Here is a 9,961-nt window from a genome sequence, read left to right on the forward strand (position 1 = left end):
GGAAGGTATGCTTGTGTAGTTGTGGTTATTTTTATTTTCTATATTTTCTGTGTTATGATAGTTGATTAAATATGGTTTATTAATTGTATATCCGTATGCAAGGTATCTCAGTTGATATAATGGTGGAGATGCTCTTACTCAAGTCGATAAAATTCGAGTACCTGCTGAAAATAACTTACCACTGACCCATTTTGGTTAAAAGACGGGCCTGCTCATCATGATGTAACCATTGTTGATGTCAATTCAAAGTGAACTTTAAGTTTCCATTTTTTTTCAAAGTCATATTCTTAATTAATGAAGTAATTCAGATAATTGGTTTCCCATGGTTATTTGATTATTATATTAGCTTTTAAATAGTTCAAGTTTGTATTACGTAGAGTACAGAAATAGAAAAAAAGTGATTCTATATCTCGATCTACATGCTTGGCGAAAAGATTGTTGCCATTGGTAATTTTTATTGATTTATACTTTTCAATTAATTCAGTGGCTTTGATATATTTGTGTGATTTATTTGTGTAAAATTTGTATGTACATTAATATATCTGTGTAAGATATAGACGGATATATGATAGGACTTATTTGAAATGGAATGTGTTGATATGTTTTTGAGCTGATTTAAATAATTGATTAATGCTATTGGGTTGTTTCGGTCATGGCTGTTGGCGTGGTATGATGTGGTATGATGTTCGACTAATAATATTTATGGACTTTACGCTGAGACAGTTGATCATCAATCATGAGGAGGTAGGTATAAGTTACTCTGCATTCTTATTATCATTTTCTTGAAATCTGATTTTTAAAATTTGACTATAACCATATAATAACCATCAGTTACTTAAGATATACTGTTTGTGATGCATACTTTTATGAAACACACACACATACAATTGTTAACTTCTGCCCAAAACATTGCAAATCATGTGCGGCCAAAAATCAGCCTAAAGATTCCCCTAAAGTGAAGTGTCATTAGAGATTTAGAGGATAAAGAGAATGAGGAGATTCAAACACATATTAGAAAGGAGTATGGGCAATCTGATTATCTCCTCTTAATATCTTAGATCTTTTGTTGCATGATGAACAAACAACCTTCATCACAAGCACTTATCCTTCTTCTTGAAGTGCTCCTTAGTCCTTCAGATAAGTTGAGGTATACTTCTCATATGTTTAATTTGGTAATTAGTTTCTGATAATATTCATTTGTCATCTGCAGATGTGTTGTGTCTATATTTCTTTTCATTGCTAATTGACTAATTTTACTTGACTTTTGTTATGGACACAGTGGTGCTTGCTGATGTTGGGGGTACGCTGGATTATGGCTCCAATAGAGGAAATTATGAGAATAAAATTTAACATTTGTTGTTTTCCCTAATATCATCATATGCCTAAACAAATGTGGTAGTTTTTGTATAGTTATTTTATAATATAATCATGTATTCACACATTGTGGATTGTTTGGTAAATATTTGTATCTTTAAAATGCAAAGAAAAACTAATTATGTTATTATGACATTAAAGTACCGGTGGACGGGTATAAAACTAGTATATATACATATATAAATATGCGTTTTGACAGCACAAAGTCTCAAATGTCAAATATACCTGGCCCCATGCAAGAGAAAATCAGCACTACATACAATTATAAATACTCCTAAAATATTCCTTATACACGATACAAAATTTTACACATCATTAACAACCAAACATACACATGAAGATCGTGGTACGAGAATCAACGACAGTGGTTCCACTCGACCAGACTCCAAACATAAACCTATGGAACTCGAACCTCGACCTCATGGTCCCGTGTGCTCACACACAAACGGTCTATATTTACCGTCCCAATGGTGCTACCAACTTCTTTGATACAAAACGCATAAAGGAAGCTTTGAGCAAAGCTTTGGTTGCATTTTACCCGTTGGCAGGCCGGTTGAAGGAGGATGAGAAAGGTAGGATTGTGATCGATTGTCAAGGACAAGGCGTGTTGTTTGTGGAAGCGGATTATGATGGTGTGGTTGATGATTTTGGTGACTTTGCACCTACACCCGAGCTTCAGGAGCTTATCCCAGAAGTTGATTACTCGCAAGGAATCGAATCATATCCATTGCTGGTCTTACAGGTGATTAAAAACATGCATGACTCAATACGTATGTAGACGTTATTAAATCAATCATTTTACTAGATAGAACATGTCGAATCGGTTTTAAAAGGCGTGTGACATTAATTAAGGGTTAGGCTAAATATACCCCTCCCTAATTAATTAAGGGTTACTACACAACATTTTTTTAAATTTTATGGTCTCTCTTTAATTTTTTTTTTCTATAATGTTTATTTTTATGTTTATTGTCCTTGATCATAATAATATTTATTATCACTGTCATGCATTATTATATTTATAAAGCTATATATAAATATGTGTGCGTGAAAGACTGATACTAAGTTTTCGAAGCAGATTTGTTTTTGGACTTATCTTATACACTCTTCTAACACGAGATAGGTTTACGTAAAAATTTTGGTTTCATTTTATAATTTTTTTATTATTTTTAACCTTTTCACGGTTAAACGTGCATGCGCGCGCAGTTCAACATTTTAACGTACACTTTTTTTTTATGTATAAGACCTCTACCGTAACACACGGCCTTCATACTTAGTCATTAAAATTTATTTAGAAACTTAAAATATAAACTTAGTATTTAACCAATTTAAGTCAAAGTACTTTTGTCTTTTAGTTGTAAGCTTATAAACACAAACATGTTTTATATGTAAATTTAAGCAGGTTACTTTCTTCAAATGTGGAGGGGTTTCTCTAGGAGTTGGGATGCACCATTATGTTTGTGACGGGGCCTCTGCGTTGCATTTCATGAACGCTTGGGGCGATATGGCTCGTGGCCTTGACCTCATCATGCCGCCATTCATAGACCGAACACTCCTTCGTGCTCGGGACCCGGCACATCCACCCTATGAGCACAACGAATGCAGGCTCACCCCACCAATGAAATTGCCTCTCGAAGCACAACCACGAGAAATAACCGTCTCAATTTTGAAATTAACACGAGGCCAACTCAACAGGCTCAAAGAAAAATCCATGGAAGATGGCAGCCCAATAAACTATAGTTCATTTGAAATTTTCTCGGGTCATGTTTGGAAGTGCATTTGTAAAGCTCGTGGACTACCTGATGATCAGGAGACCAAGCTTTATTTTATAGCTGACGAGCGGGCTTATATTAAGCCCGCTCTGCCACCGGGGTATTTTGGGAATGTTATCTTCCTACACAACGCCACAACATTAGCAGGCGAAATTATATCAAATCCTAGTTGGTATGGTGCTAGTAAAATCCGTGAGGCGCTAGGAAGGAGAACCACCGATTACCTAAAGTCAACAATCGACTACTTGGAACTTCAGCCTGATCTGGCGTCTCTTGCTAGTGCCGTTGTGGAGACTTATAAAATCTCAAATTTTGGTATAACCACTTGGGCTCGGCTCCCGATTCATGATTGACTTCGGATGGGTGCGACCGATATTCATGGGGCCCGGTGCGATCGATGTGGAAGGAGCATTAACATTGTTACCAAGCCCAATCAATGATGGAAGTTTGTCTATAATAATTTCTCTAGAAGTTGAACAAATGAAGCTTTTCAAAAAGTTGTTGTATGATATATAACGAGTTACATACGTCTATTTCATGGCAACTCTATGTGTGAGTGGCCACTTTCTTCTTTCTACATCCTTTTGAAAGTGTCATGCATGTTCGAACCTTTGTGTATTTGGTTTTTGATGAAACTTTAAATCTTTAATGATAAAAACATATAAATGAAGAATAAAGTATCCTTGTTTGAAACTTTAAATTTTTATGCATTGCTATTGAATTGTGTTTCGTGTTTCGTCTGCACGGAAATAAGTTTAGTTTTTAAATAGTACTAATGGTTGCTAAATTTATTTTCTGTGATTTGAAGGTTGATAACAAGGAGCTGCGGCTGCGAAGAACAGTCGGTACTAAAAAGGATGAATATTATTTGGATGGGGAGCATGTAATGTAAGAACCAGGTAATTGATCTATAACTTGAATTATCTTATTATCTTTTTTTGAATGTCATGTAAAAGAAGCAAACGCATCATTGTAGGAAAACCGAAGTTAAGAATCTGTTGGAAAGTGCCCGGTTCTCTCTTTCCAATCCATATTATGTCGTGCAACAAGACAACGTATGACATCTCATTATCTCATCCATTTGAATATTTTGATCACAGGTGAAGTGTATATTTTATAATAATCATGCATTTTTTGCAGATGACATCATTGGCCTTGATGAATGATTCGGAACGACTGGATCTGTTAATGGAAATAAGTGGTATTCGTGTTTATGAAGAGAGTCGTCTCGAAACCTTGAAAATGTTGCAAGAAAATGGCAAGTGATTGTTAAGATTGGTATATTATTGCATTTGGTTAATCCTTTCTTATATACTTTATACTTTTATTATAAGATCAGGAAATAACAGAAACCAGATAATTCAAATCCTGCAATACTTGGATGAGAGATTACGCTAGCTAGATGAACAAAAAGCCGAGTTGAAGAAGTATCAGCAGCTTGATAACCTGAGGAAGTCTTTAGAGTATACTATTTATGATAAAGAAGTTAATGATGCTCGTCGGGAATTGGCTGAGGTAATTTTATCTATATAGGTTTCAAACTTTTTGCTCGATTATCGTTTTTATAAAATTAATTTCCTTACCAAACTGTGATTATTGATAGTAAATTAGTAATACATTTCTTGTAATGCAGGCTTGTTTAGATGAGTGCGAAAAGACCCGTCAAAATGAAGATAAACGAGCGGAGCAACTAATTAGTAGAAAAAACATGTTACTTGCAAAGCAAGAAGAGCTAACCAAGAACATCAGAGAGTTGGGTCCGTTATCGTCAGACGCGTTTGAAAAGTAATCATAGTCTCTTGACCTCTATTCTATTTGGCTTAACTGAATTTTCGTTATCATTGGCTAATATATCTGCCAGTAGAGCTTGCCAAATGAGTTGGTCGGCCGGGTTGGGTATGGATCGTTCTTTGTACGCGTTAAAAGTGGGGTGGCCATGAGTTAGTTTGGGCTCAATCGAACCAAAAACAAAAACAAAAAATAATAATAATAAAAATAAAAAATAAAAAATCGGTTTTTGAGTTTTTAGAAACCGTTGGTGCCGGTCTTACCGTTTGGGCTTGAAATTTTTGGGCTGAAAAAAATTGGCCCATATTAATGAGTTTTGGCTTAAAACTCACCTACATCTTTTTGTTAATTAGTAATTTATTGATTATTATACATTTGGGCTACAACATTTAGTTATCACTAATTTTATAAATTTTTATAACTTGTTTAAAATACAGATTTAAAAAATAAACTCTATAACTCAGGTTTGGTTTGGTTTTTTATGATTATGAAACCAATATTATTTGGTAATATTTGAATACACTTTTGGTGATTTTCAATCCGTTGATCGCTCGGCTCATATGTGCCCTCTTTTTAGCCATCTTTGTATTTAACCGTTTTAACCCGTTATAGAAAAAATATAGACTCAAATCGACCCATTAGTAAGTAAACGGGTTGTTAACACATCAAATGAAGGCACAAACAGAAAAGCTTAGAAGAATTATATAAAATGCTGCATAAGTGCAATGAGAAGTTAAAACAGTTTAGTCATGCAAACAAGAAAGCACTTGATCATTATGCATACTTTTCGGATCAAAGAGATGAACTCCAGAAGTGACTACAAGACCTTGATGCTGGTGATGAGGTAACATTGAGAAAAAAAATATGAAAAGGACGATGAAAGTAGGCTTGTAAACATACAATCAAACGAACGTGATTTTCGTGTTTGTGTTTGTTCATAAAAGTAATGTGAAGAAGAGTGTGTTAGGCCTAAAAAGTTATTAAAACTACACTAAGTTGTAATGATACAAATAATAATTAAATGAATATATTAACAAACATATACAAACAATTGAACAAACATAAACTAATGAATATAATTGACTGTAAACAAATGGAGAGAAACGAATTTACATTAACGGACATAACAAAACCTCGCGGTTCATTGAACGCCTAGTTCATTTTCATGTCTAAAAAAGTGTACATTTATACTTTTTAATTCTTTGAATTTTTTATTTTGAGTTTTTGTTGATAATATCTTTTACATTGTAAATAAAGGAAGTTTAGGTAGTTTATTCCATCAATAAAAACCATTTCAGAATCTTATTTACAGAAAATCAAAGAACTTGTATCAATACTGGATCAACGCAACGATGAATATATTGAAAGTACTTTGGAAGGTGTGGTTAAGCATTTTCGAGATGTATTTTCTGAACTTGTGCAAGGCGGTCATGGATTTTTGATCATGATGAAGAAAGAGGTCGGGTTTTTAGTTTCCTTTATACATATTCTATCTTTGTGGGATTTCTAACTTACTTCATATATACGAATTCAGGATGGTGAACCCGCTGATAACGATTATGACAATGATGTGCCTCGAGTTGATGTCAAGAAGCCTGTCGAAAAATACATTGGTGTAAAAGTAAAGGCAAGTGTTCTCTACAAAACCTTTTTTTTATCATAGGACTTATGGGTGTAAACAAGCCCGAGCTCGGCTTGTTGAATATTCATTAACAATTTATATACATTTGTGTCTTTTTGTACTTATATGATATAGTTATATATGCTACATAATGTGTTTTGTTTAGTCATATTATTATAACTTTGTACATACTAAATATGTTTTTTCAAATAAATATTTAGCACATTAAATATAAGTTATAGAAAATAATGTATATGCTCGCGAGCCTGAGCTCGTTTAAGTTTGGCCTGATCCGATCTTTTAACGAGCTGAATCCGACCCTAATAATAGTTAGAATTTATATCTACAAAGGTTCATTTTAATTTAAGGCATTATCGCAGGTATCTTTCCCGGGACAAGAGGAGACACAATCAATGAAGCAATTGTCCGATGGTCAGAAGACTATGGTTGCATTGGCACTTATATTTGCCATTCAAAGACATGATCATGCGCCGTTTTTCCTGTTTGATGAGATAGACGCTGCACTAGACCCTCAGTATCGAGCTGCAGTTGGAAGTATACTGCCAAATATTTGAAGTTTTGATAATTATAGAGCAAACACTATAAAAAACTAACATACTATCCTATTCCATAGTGATCAATAAATCGACTAATAAGTCGTTTCATGGCAGTTCCGTCTATCACTTTCTTTAACAGTTTCTAAAAAAATCTATCATATGGAGAGTTTTTGATGTGTAAATATTGTTAAAAGAACTTTTACGAGAAGAACAGAGAGTATACTAGTTTTTTTTATACGATTTTCCCTTAATAATAATGATCAAATTTTCCGCATAAAATGATTCAAGAGATTAATCCATTTAAGAGTAAATAGGTGGAAATTGTCGCTTTTATTATTTAGTTTTAGCTAGTCAAATAAATTGTTGACTTGCACTCGCGTGTTTTGTCTCATTTGTTCTATTATTTGCATCCTTGACAACATGTTTCTAGATATCATTCGTCGCTTCGCGGATATGCAAAGTACACAGTTCATTGCAACAACATTTCGACCCGAGTTTGTGAAAGTTGCTAACAAGATATATGGTGTGACTTACAAAAACCGTGTCAGTCATGTAAATGTTATCAACATGGAGGAAGCATTGGATTTCATCGAGCACGATCAAATGCATAATGCTGAATGAGTTGCACATGGTAAAGTCAAAGTCAACTTGTTACATTATATTTTACAAATGCTACATTAATTATTTGAATAAAATGTTATAGGAGCTGGGTTTTGTTTGTTAAGTATTCCCACTGTCCTATTATAAGTGTTTATATATATATATATATATATATTTCCCATTATAAGTGTACATTTTCAAAATTTATTAGTTAATTTCCAAGTTACCCTTAAACACACACAACCAACATTAATAAACAATATTGATGAACCCACTTTTCAAGAGCATTATTGTCATTTGGTAAGAAAAAAAAAATAATCATTCAATCCACCTTAAAGTTTGTGTTTTTCAAACCTGTACACTTATAATGAGACGGAGGGAGTACAATTTAGATTCATTCGAATGGTTTTCAGTTTTTTTTTGTTTGACTCGTTAGAGATAAAACCTAGAGGTGGTTAATCTTGACCCAAATCACTTTAAATAGGTCAATTTGGGTTGTTTTAAAAATTATATGGGTTGGTTTGGGCATAGGTTTTAACTAAATGAGTCAAAATGAGTCACTTGAAATTCCACATTCTTATTTTCGGGTTAAAATAGGTTGACAAATTTAAAGATATGGGTCGGTGTGGGTTAGTGTCTTAAGGAAAAATGGCACGTTCGGGTTGAAACGGGTTTGGATCGGAACGAGATCGGTTTAGGTATTGGCTCGGATGAGGTTTCGTGCCGACACGAGTTTTCGCACCGGACGAGTTGGGTTTCGGTTTCTATCGTGTTTTCGCACTAGACGGGCCGATTTCGGATTCGTTTTCGGTTTTTTGTTTCGTTTTGGCCAGATGTTTTCAATTTCATTTATGTTCGGTTTCAGGTTTTTAGTTTCGTTTTGATCTTTTTTTTTCGGTTTCGATCAATTCAGTTCAGTTTTGATTTTTGTTTCGTTTTCGTCAACTTTTCGGTTTATTTCTCCTTTTTATATGAACGATGACAACGGAGAAAACATTTTACTTTTTTCGTGTTTTATTTATATTTTGAGTTATGATTTTTTTTATTGTTTTTTTTTAATTTATTTTTAGGAGTTTTTGCTTAAAAACAAATCATAATGCAAAATATAAAAAATCATTACCCTTTTTTTTATTATTAAAACCCCATTAAAAAAATTGGCTACTTTTGTTCCTTATTTTAAAGTCACTTATTAACAAGAATTTGTGTATGTTTAGGTGTAGTGGCTCAACATGGTTACATGGACCAGAGGATTTGTGTTGAATGAAGAAATGCATAATCTATTTTTTTTTATGTTAAGACTTGATCGTTTGATGGGATTTGATTAGGATAATTATTACTCAATGTACAAGTAGCTACCAGCAAACTCTACTAAGCGTATGCATGGGTCAGTTCAGTTTTTGGCTAAACTCGAACCCAAAACCAGTATGTACTGTTCCATTTTGGTTTATTCCGTTTTGGGTTTGCTATTTTGGTTCAGTTTCGGTTTTTTTTGTTTTCTCATTAAAGCTTGAAAATTTTGAACCGAAAAAAAAGGCAAAATATATTGAATTTAGGCCAAAAGGTTTTTGTTAGTTAATAATTAACTGAATATTGTACGTTGGGCCTACGAGGCTACGATATTTTGGGTTAGGCCGAAAAGAATATAAATTTCACTTATACAAGCACGAGATAGCTAGCACTAAGACCTAGAAACACAATTGTATCATATACATCTATTTTCAGCTTTAAACATTTAAATTTGCTATAACTGTTTACAAAATAGCTTAGAACACTATAACCAAGCTTGAAACCAACATATTTTAGCTTTGAAACTTCGTAATTGAGCTTAGAATGTCATAACCGAACCATATTCAACTAGAGCAAAATACATTGGACAATCAACCAAGCTTAACTGAAAGTGATCCATAACCGAAGGTTAACTGGCAATTTGGTTATGGTTATGGTTAAGAAATATTCCATAGCTAAATTAGCTTGGTTATGGTTATGATAAAACCCCTGTAATCGAATCGAACTGACTTAGCACACCCCTAGCTTCTAACCTAAAATAACTATGGATGGATTTCAAACAAAAGAGCTCCCGCAGAGCTTTTTTTTAAAAAAACAAACACCGCCTAAGTTTACCTTCACACTTCTGGTTCTACACAACTTTAATTTTCCTTTACCGATCCTTTCCACCTGTTTTAATAAGTAACAAACCTGATAATCGTTTCCACATCTCAACTTTAGAATTTTGATGATTTTTTTGCCTAATC

The 9,961-nt window shown here is 33.5% G+C and overlaps 2 pseudogenes across 1 annotated transcript; both read left to right on the forward strand.

The window, feature by feature from the left end:
* The first annotated feature begins 1,677 nt into the window (after nt 1-1,677).
* LOC143575296 (shikimate O-hydroxycinnamoyltransferase-like) lies at nt 1,678-3,659 on the forward strand (annotated as a pseudogene). Its single transcript, XR_013142738.1, has 2 exons — nt 1,678-2,116; nt 2,774-3,659. The product of XR_013142738.1 is annotated as a shikimate O-hydroxycinnamoyltransferase-like (transcript).
* A 259-nt stretch (nt 3,660-3,918) lies between these two features.
* LOC143575282 (structural maintenance of chromosomes protein 3-like) lies at nt 3,919-7,730 on the forward strand (annotated as a pseudogene).
* Nucleotides 7,731-9,961: the final 2,231 nt, after the last annotated feature.

Source organism: Bidens hawaiensis, unplaced genomic scaffold (assembly GCF_021521415.1).
Source record: "Bidens hawaiensis isolate Kalapana, Puna unplaced genomic scaffold, B.hawaiensis_p1.1 tig00027332_1, whole genome shotgun sequence".
Taxonomy (NCBI): Eukaryota; Viridiplantae; Streptophyta; class Magnoliopsida; order Asterales; family Asteraceae; genus Bidens; species Bidens hawaiensis.